Source organism: Passer domesticus, chromosome 5 (assembly GCF_036417665.1).
Source record: "Passer domesticus isolate bPasDom1 chromosome 5, bPasDom1.hap1, whole genome shotgun sequence".
Taxonomy (NCBI): domain Eukaryota; kingdom Metazoa; phylum Chordata; class Aves; order Passeriformes; family Passeridae; genus Passer; species Passer domesticus.
In genome coordinates this window covers 42265485-42283592 of record NC_087478.1, presented here as the reverse complement: position 1 = coordinate 42283592, position 18108 = coordinate 42265485, and the positions used below count along the sequence as shown (strand labels likewise).

The window sequence follows — 18108 nt, the reverse complement described above, 5'->3', positions numbered from 1 at the left end:
GCAGTGTCAGCATCAGTCAGTAGAACTAATTAGATGGTAAAGAGTAACTGAGTTTAGAAACTCTGCTCAGCTGCACTGCAGCCACCTGATTTCTAGCTGCCACTCCCCCACTGCTAAATGAGATCCTAGCACTGCTGTAGGTGGGATAAAAACAAAGTCACTTGCTCTCAGACTTGCTGCAAAATTCTTTGTACAAATACTAATTTCTTGCTGAATCCTTAAGCAAATACAAATTTAACACTTAGGTAAGGTGTGTTTCATCACTCTTGCTTTCTTTTCAGCCTAAAAGTACTTTGTAGTAAACATTATGTATAAGTTGTAATCAAATAATGAAGAAAATGATGTGCATTAGTAACTTATCTGTTGATTCATCAGTAAATAGTCTTATGCTCTTTGATTCATGAAGCTTTAACATATTTTGATGCTTAGTCTCTCTAAAACTGGACTGACATTTCAAGTAATAATGAAGATTATTAATTCAGCCTCTTTAACTTAGCTTCTTTGCTAAGTGCAATCTTAAATATGTTCATGATTGCTGGTTTATTTGGGGAACTGTCATTTATTAGAATTAGTTTATTTAAACCTATATGACTTCTTTCGTGAATTATTGACTATCACACACTGAATATCATTTTAAAAATCGAATTATATAGTTCCATCAGATTGATTTACAAAGTGATTAGAAAGAAGTTAATTTATTGAGTTTGTCAGTTCATAGTATTGCTTTATCCAAAACCTTCAGAAGGTGATCATTCAGATTCTTACAGAGAGAAAAATATATCTCCATGATAGAAATGGCTTATTTCACAACTGTAGAGAATAGCCACAAATGTATTAGCATCTATTAATTTCTCTCTAATGGATAAGAACTAATTATCCTTATTAAACATTTCATTTAATATACTGCAGAATGATAAAGAGAAATTAGTACTATTTTCCCCTTTTGAATGAAGATATTGCATACCATTGCTCTGAGATTTGCTGTTATTGCTTTTTAATATTTCAAGACTTTTATTTTGTGATGTTTAATCACATCTCACTGATTGTCGTTTGGCCAGTCATTCTCACAGTTTTTGTAAAAATTATTTTTATTATTTTTTCTTGGTAATCCTCTCTTCTCCAGGCAGAATTTTGCAACTTGGCATGCAGTTTCCAGATATTAATGTGAATAGTGATCTGTTCCACAAGTAGAAAAGTTTAAAGACATCTTTTTGTGGAAGTCTTGTATTAAAAATAGGACCATTTTTTGCTTTTCAGTTTAGCAACCTTTTTTTTTCCAATAATCAAAAATTTACATATTTCTTTTTGGATATTTCTGTGTTGCTTTCATGAACAGAATTTCTCAGCAGCAAAGTATTTGTAAAGACAATATGCTATTAAAAAAAGTGCAGAAATACAACACACATGCAGAAAAATTATATGATCAAACTTACCAAGACAGCCAATAGAATATGTCTCATCCTTTTAAATCAAATTTTCAACAAGTCCTTGATTAATTGACAGCTAGTCTTAACAGTAACATTTTCTCTCTTAAAACCTCCTTGCTGAACGCTGGTATAGGATCCAGCTTTTTCTTGTAGATTTGTTTCCAGGGGATTTGTTTATCAGGTCAGACGGAAGTGCCTTCAGGATCAATGCCCCTAAACAAAGGTAACATTACCCATTGGATTAAATTTCCTGCCTTTTATATTTCTGGACTGTTCACATTGAGAAAATTTGGGAAGACAGATCTCATGCAAGCATATAAAAATTTGCAAGAGCAGATAAAATGCTTCCACTCCTCCAACAGTCTTTTTTTTTCTCTCCCTCGTCTTGATTCAGTCAGCTGGATCTAACTATGCATTGTTTATCTTTCATGGAAGTATAATAGTTGTCTATCCCTTGTTTGTATTATTTATGATTAGTTTTTAATTTCAATGAGTGTGGTAACAGGTTAAGTAATTTTGAACACAGATTTTAGTACCAGAATATTTGAGAATTCATGGAAACATTGATAATTCATTGTTTTCTTGTATTGTAAAACTGATTGGAAAATACCGGAATTGATTAAGGCATTTTTTGGTTATATGAATTGAAAGTGAAACCTGGGAAAATATGGTTTATTTGGTAGATAACTTGTGAGGGAGCACAAAGGTCTACAAGTGTTCAACTCTATGCAATTAAGGCACATTTTCAGAGGGCTCAGTGAGCTTGAAAATGTTTGCTTGAAAATGCAGACAACCTTTGCAGTACAATGTTTTCATCTTCCGTAAAGGTTTTTTTTTGTCAAAACTCATCCACAACCCAATTCAAGATACCCTTAAGCTGGTGTAAGTGCCTTTGATTTTGCATAACACTGGATGTGACAGGCGATTGAGGGAGGATTATTCTGAGAAACAGTCAGACTTTATTTACAAAACCGTGGCGATGTTACATCATTTTTATTAGTATTTATCCAGTTTGGTTTCTAGGAAAAAGAGATGTGCTCACCCCGTGTGATAGTTGATAGTACAAATGTATTTTGTTTAAGAAGCACTTTTAGGAATGTAAGAATTTTTCTCTTTTTTTTGGTGGTGGTGGGCAGGGGGGATTTGTGTGTGTGTTTGTGTATCTCTTTTTATTATTGTTCATTGGTTTTTGTTTTCTTTTGGTTCCTTATGCTGTTGTCAAGGTGATATTAGTTTCAGGAGCAGATAAAATGCAACAGACCTTGTTGCCTGCTGAAATATGCAGATGTCTGCAGATTTTACAGTGTTCAAAGCTGTCCTTTGCTACCCCTCAGGACAGACCTGGGCACACTGAGCTGGTGAGGATCTCCAAGAAGATGTACACGCTCAGAGGAAAGGTGTCAGACAGTCAGCAAGCAAAGCCATAACCTCCCCCAAAGAGGGAAAAATCTAGCTCTTGGATGGGGAGAGTAATCAAATGAAAATATGATCTATGGAAGAAAAATGAATTGGAGCCAAAAATACTCCCTAATAATTACTATTAATAGAAAATCTTTCTAAAACACTATGAAGTTTTTCATAGAAAGACAATTGCCTTTGAAAGTATTTAGGAACATTTGCTCAGTTAATGATACTGGATGGAGTAAAGCCCACAAATTTACAGTAGAAAAGGTATCTCATTTTCAACAAAAACAAAAGCTAAAAATTGAAGATTGGAACTGATATAAAAATAGCCCTTCCTGGACTGCAGGGCACCATATTGTTTTGAAAATTGGTTTTAGTTGATAAAAGTATGAGCATTTGGAAGCATGTAATTAAGGAGAAAAAAAAGCTTCTATTTGGAAAGAAATAGTCTGTCCTTGCATAGTATCAACCAAGCTCCCTGAACCCAAAACCAATTGCAAACTAGATAGCATATAATTTAAAAAAGTGCTAGTCCAGGGAGTAATGATAGATGCTGTTCACAATTCACTTATATATTACTTTAAAGGCAGCTTTGTTACAGGGGAGTAGAATAAAATGATAGAAGTGGACTAATGTAGAGTCAAACACCAACAACATTTCATGGTGTCTGTGTAATTATTGTCTAAGCAGCAGAGCTTCAAAGCAGAAGGGATTAGGCTTTTGAAAGGTTATCCTCAACAGAAAATCACAAACAAACAATAAATCCAAGGGAAATCAAATACAAAGGCTGACATTAACTGCTAAACTCCAGGAAATGCCACAGTTCAGCCTGGCTGTGTCATTGTGCTGCTGCTTTTTCCTGTGCATTATCTCACAGGCTGATTACACAGATGGCTGAAGTCCCTCAAGCAGAATCTATCAGATGTAATGGCCTCACACAGATATAAACCTATGTATGTGCTCACTATTTCTCACCAACGTGTCTGTAGCCAGTGACAAATTTGTGGTTATCAGGTGGATATAAGAATGCATTCAAATGATGACTAAGAGACTCTGGTAAAATAAAAGTCATGTCCCCATCATCTCAAGAGCCACAAAGAAGTCTGTAATGGGGGTCTCATATGTGGAACAGAGACTGAATGCTCATGTGGAGGAATATAAAATGATGTCTGGATACTGCAATTTTGCTTTTCCTAGAAATATGAAACCCAAGTTAAATATTATATAGAACTGTGAAGTCCTGCCTCAAATGGAGACCAGTAGTTGAGATTTCAGAGCTGGCCTCCAGCTGGCACCACTTGAGATTTCCAGGTAATGTTCACCTGTGACAAGTCTCTCAAGTCTTGCATCCATTGTTGGCACCTCTTGCTATGCTGGTCTGTTGCTGTTACATTCATTTTTGGCAGGCTGCACAAGGTCCCCTAAGCTGAATCTCTCATCTTTCCTATTTCTTGATAAGCCCTCCCATAACCTGAGCTACAAGACTCGGGTAACTATAGCAGAAACATTTTGAGTGTACATGTGCCTATGTATGGAAGAGAAAAAAAAAGAGAAGAGAAAATTCCAGAAAAGGACAGCTCTCTGGGTGATCAAAGGATCATCTCAGGGATATACAAAGGGAAAATGAAAATTAAGTCAGACAACTTCCAGACACAGAAGGGATAACTGTCTTCTTCCTATGGATTTACATGTGAAGGGACAGGTATGCCTCATTTCTAAAATGAGTTTTGGATCTAGACACAAAGGTCTGCTTTACTTGCAGCCTTACACTCTTTCCTGACTAAAGAATGAAGAAGAACAGCTGCTATGTTTTAATCAACAGTTCTAGTGTCCCAGTATGCAATGTGATTTCTAGCTCTGCTTTCTATCTGTACAATCTAAATTCTTTTTGGAGCCTAGAAACTGTCCATAGCACCACCCCAGTTGTGCTGTTTCTCTCTCTTTTCATTCTAGTTAGATCAGAGTGGATGGGATTTTCAGGGATTTGTGTGAGATTAATGGTGTGTTATAAGCCCTGGCATGGGGCAGGGGCTTTCTAAGACATAGTGGTGGCAGTCTTTCTGTTTTCTGCTCTCCTTGGCCTTGTTCCTCATAGCTAGGTCTGCAGTGAAGCATTCTTGAGGAGTAGAGAGAACTCATGTGTGCAACAGCTCCTGGGAGAGGGTAGGTGGCTGAGCTGTTTTGTAGGGCAGCTGTGCTGAGAAGGCAGGGGAGAGAACACTTACAGATAGACTGGGAACTAAGAGAGACAGGAACTCCTAGCAGCAGCAGCTGTGGTAATCATCCATGTTCTGAAAAACGTGTCTGCAGGAAAATCCATCCTTCAACCATGTACTCATCTCTTTTTTTTCTGAATTTTCTTATTGTCAGAATGTCTTTGATGGAGCAAGGGCTGGGGGGACATAGCAGCAGGCTTACAGGGCTGTGTAAAGAAACACTTTTCTTGTGATATGATAGTTCTGTGTAAGCTGCAAAAAACTGGATAGCTTCATCCAGTGGCTTCTCACCAAACACCTGTCAAACAATATATTGCTTAACATCAATTTTTCATGTGGTACTGCAGCCAGATTTTACATTTTTGTAATTGGTTTCAGTGTAAACTTACAGGAATGAACAACTGAATGAAACTTTCTGAAGTAGTGTAGAGGTACCTCACTGAAATTTGGATAAAATAATTGTGCCAATTAAAGTTTTCTGCCTTCTAGCTGCTGACAGTACACAGTGCTAAATTAAAGAGTTTGCCTGTCTGTGAGATAGTCTGTGTGCTCAGAATAAAAAGTTGCATGAGAAAATGGGGAACTTGTAAAGCATATCTGGGGTAATTCCAGGAGTGTGGAGTTGGGTCAGTGTGCCCTACGTCCCTTCTTGTCATCCTTTCCCACTGCCACATAGGACTCTACATTTTCCTAGAAGGCTGGTTTTGATCTCAGTTTCTTGGTTTGCCAGCTGTATTTCCAGTTTCCTCCTGTCAGAGAGACAGATTTAGAGAGAGTGGGTTGTAGTTACTCTCACTAGAGAGACTTGTGGAGGTCTGGTTGATGCAAGCAGTATGAAAATGCAGTCAAGGGCTGGAAGCATTCACAGATGGGATGGTGCAGATGAGAGACTTGATTTGTCATGGATGGAGGCAGCATGCAGAGGAGTATCAGAGCCAGAAGTACCATCCTTCATTGCTGCAAATCCTCCCCACACTATTTGCTGGTAAGATGCTCTCTAGCAGTTTTATTCTTGTTCCTGGATAGAATAGGGAATGCTTCTTCTCAAAAGACATAGGATATTTACTTCACCAGATACTTTTTTTCAGCAAATCAGTAGTTAGGGGGTCTGGAGGCAAGTAATTTGCCTGGGAGGACAGGGGAATTTGGCACACTACTCAGCAGAAGATGTACCAGGTCCAAGAGAACTGTTTATACCTTGGTTTATCTTGGTAAGCCAGAGGGAAATGCTCTTTCAAACATGTTAAAATTCACTAAAGCTTTAAAGACAAAAACAGAGTCTGAATAACCAGATGTTTGGACTGGGTAAACAGGGTAAACTCTGGCAGTCAGTAATTAGATGTTATGGGACAGGAACAGACAGTCTGATCACAATAGCAATAATAATATGCTGATCTTTGTTTTTCTGTGTCCCTCCCTTCTATGACAGCCTGCTTGTTCCCCAGAGATATCAAACCTTGACCACAGCAGTTAGAAATGTGGTTTAAACAGCTGTCATTTTGCATCCTGCTGGCTGTTTAGCTCCCTTTCATCTTCTGTCCCAGATGCAGGAATCTTTTCATGAATGATGTACTTGCATAGCCCCTCTGCTTGAAATACTGACTGTCCTTTCTGAACAAGATCTTTCTCTGTGTTATATAAGACAAGAAACCAACTGCTGATCCAATAGTAGTTAAATATATTGTCAAACACTTTTGTTTGTTGATGTTTGCTTATTGTTTAATACTGGCAGCTGAGCAGCCATTGTCCATGATGGTGTGGGTGAATCTAAACAGGCACAATGGGCTGCCCTGTGACCATGCATTTTCTCTTGTGTTTTCTTTTTCTCTGGCAAGGTAAAACAATATAGAGATATATCTGTCCCAAACCCTAAATAAAGCGTTAAGAATTTAACAAAGAAATATTTATAACTCTTGTAAGGAAAAGCAGCTGAACATCATTCCTGTAATTAAGTGAATGACTTATCATAGAATAATACAATGGTCTGAACTGGCAGGGACCTTAAAGATCATTTAGTTCCAACCCCTGCTATGGGCAGGGATACCTTCTACTAGATCAGGCTGCTCAGCCTGGCCTTGAATCCTCCCAGGACTGGGCATTTACAGCTTCTCTGGGCAACCTGTTCCTCACCATCCTCACACTAAAAAATTTCTTCTTCGTATCCAACCTAACCCTACTGTCTTTCAGTTTTAAACCATTCCCCCTTGTCCTACAGACTTCTAATCTTTTGGATTTACAGCAGAAGTAGGATAAAATACTAGTCTAGTAGAAGTAATGCTCATGGCTGCCATCAAACAAGTCTGATTCAAAGACATCCGAAGGCACAGCTCCTATGCCAGACTTTTCAGATAGGCTTTTCCAACTGAGCACCTTCAAGGCTGCGGCACAGCCAAAGGTTTGCTGGGATCAGATGACAGCAGTTAGACTTCTCATGGATTTATAGTCCAAATCCATACTGCACCACTTTGATATTGATGGGTATTTCACCTGTGGGTGTGGGTGAGTTTTCTCCCTGCAGTATGAAAGGGGCATTTTCAGTTTTAACAACTGTTTTTAGTAGGTTTTATTATGCCCATGTCCTGCGTGGTATCTGGATGAGCACTGCTAGTTTGGTAGTGCTGCCATTGAAGAGACCACCTCAATTACCTCTCATTTACAATTAAGGAATTTAAATGAATGCATCTCTAATGCCATCCTGGTACTTGACCTCATAGTAGTTGTTTTCAGGATCTAGAATGAGGCCATTGAGCATTTCTGTGAATGTACACATGGAGTGGGTTCTTCAGACTAGGACAGATTCAAACTAACATGTTACCTTAATACAAATTTAGGAGTCCCAAAATCAACTGAGACCTAAAGAGTGACAGAATGGGAGATGTCCTGGGAAACAAAGTCTGATAATCTCTCTGTGACTCTTATCTTCCTTGTTTATATACAAGAGGGGTATCAGACTTAGGTGATCCTAGCCCTTTTTGGGTTTAAAAGGGCATATGTCTTGCTTTTTATTTTTGTAAAAAAAGGGGAGGCTAAAGAGCAGAGGGGAACAATAAAAAAAAGGAAATTAAACTAAATGAAGGAAGGAAAGGCCAGTAACAAATACAGCAGGAGTAAGAGGAGAGCTGCCTTCCAACTTCTCCTTGTCCAGCAGAAATCTTAACATGTTCCCATGACTGCCTAAAGCACAGAGTTTCCTTGTTAGATATAATAGTAGAAGATAAAAGTTTCTTATAATGAGCAAAGAGTTAATGTGTTAGTGGGAAGTTATTACAGACCTCAAAACTGAAGTGGCAATTCATGTTATACATATTTAGTTATTATTGCTTGACTTAAATTTTGTTTTAATTGCTGCAGCAGCACTGTGACAAACCCTGCACATACTGCCTTGAGGGCAGGCTGCTGTGACTGAAGTCAGTGGAGCCTTGAGAGAAGCATCATGCCTCTGTCAAGCACATTAATCTAGCTCATTTTTATCACTTTGGGTAGCAATCATCATAAATGTCTGAAAAGAGTCTTTATCATGCTCAAGGAGTAAAAGTAACTGGTTCATCCATTTATCACACTAGATGAAGCTCTACAACTTCCATTCTTTTGTGCTGGGAATACAGGGACAGCAGACACTGACTTGCTGGGTGGAACTGGCACATCTTTAGTCCACCACCATTTCATAATGCTCATATGAACTGTTTGATGATGATGGAATTAATGGAACTGCTTCTCATCAATCAATATTATCACCCCAGGGTAATTCCTAATTTACTGAAGACTGTCTGATCATCATCTTATCTACTACATTAAAGAAATCCATGGCCATGGTAAAATGGCAAGCTTGAAAATGAAGTTTAAAACTTGAAACCTTGAAAATCAAGGAGTTTATAACTTGACACTACACTAAGCAGTTAAGCTGGTAGTATCATTTTACTGTTTTCAACCGATCTGAAGGTAAAAGTATGTGGTGTCCTAAAAAAATGTTGCGATTTCAGTGATGCCCAAAGTTTTGAGATCAAATCTGAGCCTTAATTCAGTGCTTTCCTACCTCCTTCAGTTTATGGACCTATAAATTTTGGTCCATGGAGAACTAAAACCTTTTGAAAACTTTAAATATACAGTCAATTACAAAAAGTATATGCTTTCTTAGAAATATGCTCTTTAGAAAAATCTGGTTTTGTGGGCACCTTGGAAGTAGTTCACAGGACTTTGAGAGATCTGCAGAGCAGAAACTGAAAGTTCAAAGCTACAGGTTTAAAATATAAAGAATGCTGTTCAGTGAGCCATCAGAGAAGGGACATTATCTAGTAATGAGGAATAGAGAGCAAACATTTTGTAATGGTAGCATCTGTAATATATCCTAATTAACTATTTTCATTTAATATCATTCTGCAAGGTCAAATATTTGCTGCAGGAGTTTGCCATCTCTTATCTTGCTTGTGTGTGTGCTGCTGTGCAGTGATTGCTTCACAAGGAAAGCTAATGTCTGTGGAGCCACCAGAGGACAGATTTTCTCTAAGCACTGATTTTGTACATTGTTCAAGCACAAGACCAATCCTGACATTGTATAAGATTTATTCAGTAGGTGGGAAAGTTGTTGCAGCAGGTGGATTTATTCTAAACTGTAAGAAGCTACAGTACTAGGAGTTTTTTATTGCTTGGATGTGTTTAAAAGGCGCTTGCAATGTTTGATTAGTAGCCCAAGAGTAGGATAAAAATCTCTCTAGCTTCTCAAGAAATCACATTTTTCATAGCATAAGTGTAAAATTTCCTGCTAGCTGGCGAGGAAAAATTTGAAATGAAAATACTCATTGGCTTCTCCTTGTGAACTCTTAAACCATTTGTAAAATATTACATATGTATTCAAATACTCACACACATCTTCCTGAAAGTTTTTGTCCTTGCTTATTTTCTGTACAATGTTTTATGTTGTTGCTGTTTAAATATCTGTGAGATATGAGCTATTCATGCTTTTCGCTCAACACAAGGTGGCAGTAAGACATTGTCCGGTGTCATACAATAGCTTGGCTTGCTTGTTTTCCCTCCTGTTTGCTTAGCCTTCAGATAACAAAAGCCCTCCTGATGAATGAGCATTGAAAGCAAAAGAGGGTGTAATAACAACGATTTAAAAGGTGCACAGATAAAGCAGATGCTCCAGATAAGATCCCAACTGATTTGTTGCATTATAGTAAGCTGTATTGTACCATACTGTGGACAGTTTCACAAAATGTTATACAGCTCTCTTTTTAACTCTCTGTTGTTATTGTTTTCTTAAAATTTACACCTTAAATAAAGGCTGCTACTGCAAAGGTGGAAATTAGTATGTTTTTCAACCTGTAACTTAAAAATAACCCAATATTGGTTGAGATTCTACAAGTTGGAAGGGACAAAGCTTTCTACCTCAGTTCTTGGTTGTCTGGAAAACACTCCAGTATTGTTGTATTGAGTAGTGGCTGCAGTGATGAACTCATTTTCAAAATGAAGTGAGAGGGAGAAAAAAAGAGCAATGTGCCAGAGTGTTCCACTGGCAATATTAAGAGAGGTTTTTCCTTGCTTTGGTTGGGTGTAGGTCATATGCTGACAATCCTGAGTGCAGAGCAGCAGGTTGCAAATGTGGCTGCTGTTTCTTTTATTACTGCTAGTCGTGTTCCAGCAGGCTCAAAGCAGATTCAAAGCATGGCTGGGATACTGGATCTGCTAATATGATTAAAATTCATCCTTGTGGGACAAGTTCTGGCATTTTAGGTCTGTATTACTCCCAGCTTCCCAGAATACTATGAAGCATTTGTGCATTATGTTTTTGACTAGATGTTTGCATCTCCAGAGATGGAGCTCTGGCAGCATGACCCCAACCTCCCAGTGGCCACTGGGTTTGTCTCTAGCCTCTGTACACACTAGAACATTTGTTGAGAACAAAACAGAAATCATAGATGTTTCAGACAAGCTGATTGAATGGAAACTCTGCCTCCTCCTTTCACAAGTTGTGCACGTGTGGTTTATTTTCCAAGAACTGCCTGGCAGAGATCATATTAGTTTGTTTTGCATCAGAATGATTCACTTATATCTTCTAAAAGCCAATCCCATGTTGATACTGTGAACTCCTGTGCATGTGAATCACTCACACACCACTTGGAATATGCATCCTTTAGTAGCTATCAAAAATCTATTAGCTTTCTGATGTCATGAAGTAATAAATACTATTATAAATACTATATATACTATATAATACTATGTTATATGCTATAATATAGTATTATATACTATAATACTATATATTATATATAATACTATACTATATCTATACTATTATATACTATAATGCTATATATATTATATAATACTAATATTATATACTATGTATACTAGTATATACTATAATACTATATTTATATAATACTATATATATACTATAAATAATATATATGCTAAATACTAATATAAATATTATTAAATAACAGTGTAGGCCTACTTCTTCTTCTGTTTACCCCTTACAGTTTTGCCCTTGAATACTTGCTCTCTGGAGATGAATTATGGACTTTGAGACTAAAAAAATAATGCAGTTTTCAGGAAGAAAATTCCCTAGTATATAATCGTGATTTTATGCTAATGGCTCTCATAATGAAGAATAACCCTTCTACAGCACCTTTAATGTGGTGTTTGCACTATTCTCAGTGTGTGATTTATGCATGACTGCAGGGTTTGGTGTAATAAAATGGTGTGCTGTAAAACTTATCTTATTCTTTGGCTACGTACGACTACTCGAGATAATAAAATTGAGGGTCATAGGGATTCTGGGAGTCTTCTCAGGATTCTGCTGTTGTCCAAGAACTGTTAGCTAAATGTTTTGTGTGAGTTTCATGATTATGCATAAAGAAGTGTTAAAATGTTGTTATTATTTGCTGTGCTGGTATATGGGTGTCTGTTTATAGGACTAAAGATGAAAAAATGCTGCAATGCTTTGCTGCGAAGTTATAATTATTTGCATAGAATAGGGACTTCTGCTTCAGTATATGTCTGTGGTTTCCTTGGATGGAAGTTCAACAAAACTGATACTGCTCAAAATGTGACTCTTCTAAATACAAAACAGAGACTCCACTGTTAAGGAATCTTCTCTGAAAATCCCTGGCTACTCAGGTCTTTCTAAGTATCTGATAACATTCCTTTGAAGTTTTTATATTACCGCTATTTTAATCATATGTCACCAAGCATGCCATTGATTTAAGTTTGTAAGCCTGATATAACAATGCATTTTTCACACCCTCATATTATATTGGAATGGCTGAAGCTCTAGTAAACAGAGTTATTGCATTGAATGCCCAAGGGAGGGACATGGAAAAAAAAATAGTAGCATGCTCCAAGAAAGAAATCTGAGGTCAAACAGTTTTCATGGGAGACAAACTACGTGGCTGGGATTATCCTGGCTAATTGTGGGTTACAAAATCTCTCTTGAGAGTTTATCATGGCCAATTGCTGTATTAGCTTTCCTTTTTTACATCTGTTTGTGGGTGTGGACAGCACTGAGAATGACCCTTTCCTTGAAGGCTTTTTGTACAAGGAACAGGGGTGAGATGCTAGGACAGGCTGTCTGAAGGGACTGGCCGTGCTGTTCTAGCCTTGCTGGCCATGTGCACACAGACAACAGCCAGCTTCTCTGCCTTTGGCTCCCCCACTCACTGGACAGTTCTCTGGCATGAGCCATGCTTTGTATGCACATGAGAAACCACATGATCTCTGCTCAGAAGCACTATAACTTCATGGTTAAATTCTTTGATAAATTCCAATTATTTGATGAATTGGAAAGCAAGTAAGGTTGTCTGCATAAACAAGGGCATCTTGTCAGTGAAGTGTTCTTTTTCTTTCTGCTTCTAATTAATACATACAGTCCTATCTTTTTTTATACAAACACGTGATTTCCAGCTCTTTTCCCAATCCTATTAAAACTGGTACAGCAGCCAGTGCTTTTAGCTGGGTCAGGACTCGAGCATCTGTAGTTAAGACTTGCTGTGCAGTTTTAAGGCAAACCAGTCTGAAAAGCTTTGTGTCTTAAATACTAGTAATTTCTGGGACCATATAAAAATTATACCTCTTTCTTTTCTGAGTATCCAATTAAATAGCTTATGTGGTATAAAGTCTGGACTAAAGTATTCCTGTTATATTTACTGTGACATTCTTTTCTTGTACAAAGAGGAAAGACTTCTCTCTCAGAAGGCAGAATTGTGAGCAACAAGCAGCTGAATAGTGGGATAATGGTGCTTTTTGGGAAATTGTAACTACTCTGATTTACAATTCTGTATTACAAAAAGGACCCAGGTGTTGCAGATTCAAACTTTAGTCAGAGGTTATCCATGCCTTCATGCAGACAAAAGAACAAAATTTTTAAGTGTATCCTAAATGAAAATTGAAGAGATTGTGATGAGTTTTTTCTTCTTACAGTAGGTTAAGATGTCAAATATAGCCTAAGTAAATGGAGAAAGACAGATTTTGGAGCAGTGCAGATCCTGGTATTTAATAAATCCAGGATTACAAAAGAGACTTTGTAAGTGAATTGTAAAAATTTAGCATATTATGAATGCATGCTCCTCTTATATCATCAGTTGTTCATAAGCTCATTACTCATCCCTGAAGGCTGGACTAATTTTCCCTGTGGTCTTTATCCTAAGTATTTTGTGAGCAGCAAAGTAAATTAAATAAATTCTTTCTGATTTCTTAGTAGAAAAATCTTAGATCAGCACAGAGTGCTATTTTGTACCTTTTCATTGGTGTCTGGGCATATAAAGTATGAGAATTGGACTCCTATTTCTTTGATTTTAAAAATAAACACTTTTAAGATTAGATTGTGTCTTATTCTAGGAAATCTTTGTTTTTATTCCTAAATGCAGAATTATTCTTGTACAAGTGTGTCGGTAGTGCTGTCTAGCAAATACCCAGTTCAGAACAGATTCTCGGAGACTCAAAAGTGTAGAATGTGAAATGGTGACACTTCCACCCTCTCTATCCCTTGTTTGGCCCCTGGACTGGCACCAAGAGCTCTAGCCTAGAAATCAGAAATTGCTATACACAAAAGTGGAGATTCAGCACAACTGATATTTTATATGGGAACCAATATTTTATATGAGATGCCCAGATCTGGGGCTAAGATTTCTTTTCTACCAAACAAATCAGTCTATGATCTACTTCATTAAGCAGCTCATTAGGGTAAGCATTTTTCCATATTTGGGTCCTTCACCAGAAATTATTGACTGCCATAGATTTGTTTTCTGTCCACTTGTATGGGCCAGTGGCCCCATACAATTTTTGGTTCTCTTTTTTTTACTAGGCCGAAGTCATGAAGTTTGCTCTTTTGTAATGCAACATTGTTAAAGAGTTTTTGTTGGCTTTGTATAAAGGTCATACCCATAAGTTGAAAGTTGTGGTTTTAAATAAACCAAGAAAACAGAGGGAAAGTACTAAGGCATCCTAAAGAACCACACCCACTCAAACTGGTAATTTTCCAGGTACACGTGGATTGTACATCCATTCCAGAGAACAAAGTAGCATGGGTCCTTGTCTCCCCTGCTACTGCTGTTCCAAAACTCTACCTTTAATTCTGGCTCTTTTACAGTGATTAAAAAAAAAACATTAAAAAGCTGGCCAAAGCAGAAATTTTAAGTTTTCTAAAGCATCAAAGTTCTTTTTATATTATTGAGGCTCCAGTAGCTGTAGCACACAGAAATTGCAGTTATTACTGGCACTAGAGAGACCACAGAAACACCATATGAGTCCTTGTGATTACTCATAATGGGTCACTGCAACAAAACTTGCCTGTAGTAAGCTTCATCAGGCAACATGAATGAGTAGTCTTGTTGACAATCCTCTGAATAATTTGATGCCCCAGTTCAAAAGTTCACCTCTTTCTTGGCTGGAAGGAATGTCAAAAGCCTTCCCTAGGGAAGTGATACTACTTAGTTAAAAATACTTATTTGATACACTTTCTGTTTGTTTTTAATGTATCTATGCCAGATTTAAAGTGCAAGTTTGAAAGTCTTAATGAATGTGATTTCAGGGGTATATTGCCCAGTAGCCTACATCTTTCACTATGCAGAAGTGGGGTCTTCTGGACCTATAAGCAGCAAATCTCCTCTTACCTTATACTGGTGATGTGAACAGTAAACTGTGGGTTCCAGATCCACAGAAGAGACCCACCAGGTTTTAGAAAATATTGTTATTGTAGTCTCTAGCTTGTACATCTGGGTTGACAGGCTGGGAAAAGGTGTTTCTGCTCCTGAGCTTCCCTGTCTTTCCCCCACTCTTTGGTGCTCTGGGTATGGTACAGTGGGGACTCCTGCAAACACAGTCCTCATGGGCTGCTGTGGCAGGAGAAGGGAGTGACAGGCATTCTCTAGCTTCAGCTTCCAGGCTAAAGATTCAAAGATTCAGGCACTGAATCTTGCTGTGCAACTGTGGGCACAAAGGACCAACTATTGGAAATCTCTGCCTCGTACGGTTACTCATGTGTTATGGCAAGATTGCCTCTAATTTCTCCCTTGAAGAATTTCAATGTGATTTGCTTACCAGTCTCTCTGCAGCTGGAATATACTTGTATGTGTCAACTCTGCCACAGAAACATTGGTCTGTAGTTGCAAAAGCTGGTTAATGCTTGGAGGATTAGGTCAAAATGCTTGTGAGGTCAGAACCTGAAAAGAACCTTGTACTAACAGCTTTGAGGGATGTATCCACATATAATTTAACAATAGCACTTTCTACTAAACAGCATTCTTCTGTTAAATAACATTGTTGTCCAGCATGTTCTGATTGAAAGGATTAAGTATAATCTTAAAATCTGTGACTGAATTTTCTTTAGGCATCTCTAAGTTGCAGCAATGGCAGCATCAAACAGACTGATGCAGACTCTTGGAGTCATGAGACTTAATAAAGAAATATCCATTAAATGCAATACTGCATTCCTAAGAGTTTCTTTGAGACTTTAGGCCAGGAACAACTACTGTCTTTCCTTCAGTTTGAATGGGAATTCTACAGAGATTCAAGGTGCAGGCAAACACATCTCCAGCTGCCTGAAGATGGGATTGCTGTGCTCCATGTGAAACTTCAGGAAGGGACTGAATGCATCCATGTGCTCAGGAAGACAACAGAGCTGCATCCACTACTCTGAACCACAGCTCCTGTGAAATCTTCTTGCCCTGTCTGAGCCTGGTGGTACAGCTGAGAAATTAATTCTCTGGGGGAGGAAGGTGAATAAGGGAAACAACTGTGAAAGAAGAAAGGCTGGTTTTATCATGGTTTAGTGAGCTGAACTACCTCACTGGGACAGTCGTGAGTTCCACAGCACACTGAAAAGATGAAGTGCTACCCAAAGTGGAGGTCTGGGAGGCAGAGCCCCACCCATGGCAGCAGCAAGCTGTTAGACAGGCAGCTATCTTTCATTTTTGACTCTCTGCTTTGTCACCTACCAGGCCTCTTCCTTCCCTGTTGCAGTATGCTCTGTCTCATCTCAATTTGCTTTTTGCTTCCTCCTCTGTCTCCAGTCATGTTTCTTTACCATCTCCTCCTCTCTGCCAGTTCCTTTGGCCCATACATGCCGACCCAAAAACAAGGTACCTTCAGCTGAGGAGAGTCTAGCTTTAGCTTCAGAAGAAATTATGAGAAGTGGCAGGTGGATTTGCTAAGAACATTACCATTCTTCCAGTAACTCAAAGATATTTCTCTGCTGTGATCTACAGTGGCCTGAATAACCTTTCCTGACCACTGCTGTGCTGCATCACTTTAGATCTCCTGATTGCCAAAGACCTCTTGTTCCTGAGAGACGTGGGATTCAGTAGCTGTGGTTACGTGAAACTCAGCATTCAAATTCCTCGTGTTTGTGCAGTGTCCTGTGTCATGGCCACAGAATAATTGCAGGTGTGCCCTGTCTCCTCCCCAGGGGAATGCTTTGCTATTAAAAGTGTCACCACTTTGACTTCCTCTGGGTCAGCTGTTTTGACACAAAGGCTGCAGTGATCTGGCAATCAGCTCACTGGGGCTGAAGTTTCAGGGCCAAAGTTCCCTATTCTAGCCTGCTCGTAAGAATTCAAAATAAATAAGAAACAAATAATGATTTCAGCTATGGCACTTTACATGAATTTCACAAAAGAGGATGAGCCAACAGAACTAAATTTGCAATTACCCTTTCAGTTTAGTCTATGTATTGGCATACCTCTTGTTGTTCATATCACACACATGTTTTTATTCATCATGCACAGAAAAGTGAGCAGTATTTCATGCTGCCAAATTTTTTTCTGTATAGGATGCCTCCTCAAACACAGAATCTCTGGTGAAGAACAAAAGCTGGTCAGTGGCAGCAAGTACGTGCCATAGGAGGTACATCATAAGTACCCAGTGGTCTGTAGTTGTGACTTTCCCACTGCTCTGTGCCCTTCAGTGAGGCACCCAGTCTGTCTTCATCTGAGCTCATCACATCATAAGCAGAGACAATAACCCTCAGACCCAGTGAAAATAGGGTGATGATTAAAGGATGAAAAATATATGAAATGACATTATATTGCTTTTTCTCTCAAGGATTACAAAGCCTTCTTCTCATTACAGCACAGTCATCACTAAAAGCTGCAATTTCTAATGGCTCAATTAAAAACCTTAAAGTACAACACTTGTGCATATGACCTATTACTGCAGTCATATGTAGTTTTGGAAATTTGCTTTCTCCAGATGTAAAATCTCCTAGAGTTAATTTTTCCTGTAACAGTCCTCCCAGCACTCAAAAGAGCAACAACAACCAAAACAAAAACGGATTCAGTGACCAGATACTGACTAGTTTCAAAATTCAAGAACCTGTCAGAAGCAGAGGTGATGTCACAGCACCATGCAAGAGAAAAGTACTTCAGTTGCAAAGCAGAGGAAATGAGCAGAAAATATGCCAATTTGAAAGAGTATCTTTGCTATGTCTAAAGGTTCAGCTCCATACATTAGAAAGTGTCTTGGCAAATATTCTCAAACTTCAGGTATGTCTCTTCAAAGGTACTCTCTGAAAGTTCTCTCTTACCTACTAATTCAGAATACATATATTTCGTGGTAAAAGATGACGT

The 18108-nt window shown here is 38.3% G+C and overlaps 1 protein-coding gene and 1 long non-coding RNA gene across 4 annotated transcripts in view; one reads left to right on the top strand and one right to left on the bottom strand.

The window, feature by feature from the left end:
* PLEKHG7 (pleckstrin homology and RhoGEF domain containing G7) overlaps window positions 1-18108 on the bottom strand; it is a 202455-nt gene that overhangs the window by 31224 nt on the left and 153123 nt on the right. The window contains exon 2 of the mRNA XM_064419708.1: window positions 1434-1640. The gene's annotated coding sequence lies outside the window, so the exon portion shown is untranslated. The remainder of the gene's footprint in view (window positions 1-1433; window positions 1641-18108) is intronic.
* The window catches only part of LOC135300351 (uncharacterized), a 139600-nt gene continuing 121537 nt past the window's right edge, over window positions 46-18108 (top strand). The window contains exon 1 of one of the 3 annotated variants that reach the window (XR_010362241.1): window positions 46-245. This is a non-coding gene — a long non-coding RNA (uncharacterized LOC135300351). Of the gene's footprint in view, window positions 251-5862; window positions 6033-18108 lie in introns of those variants that run through there. The other 2 variants (XR_010362242.1, XR_010362239.1) reach the window with 2 other exon arrangements.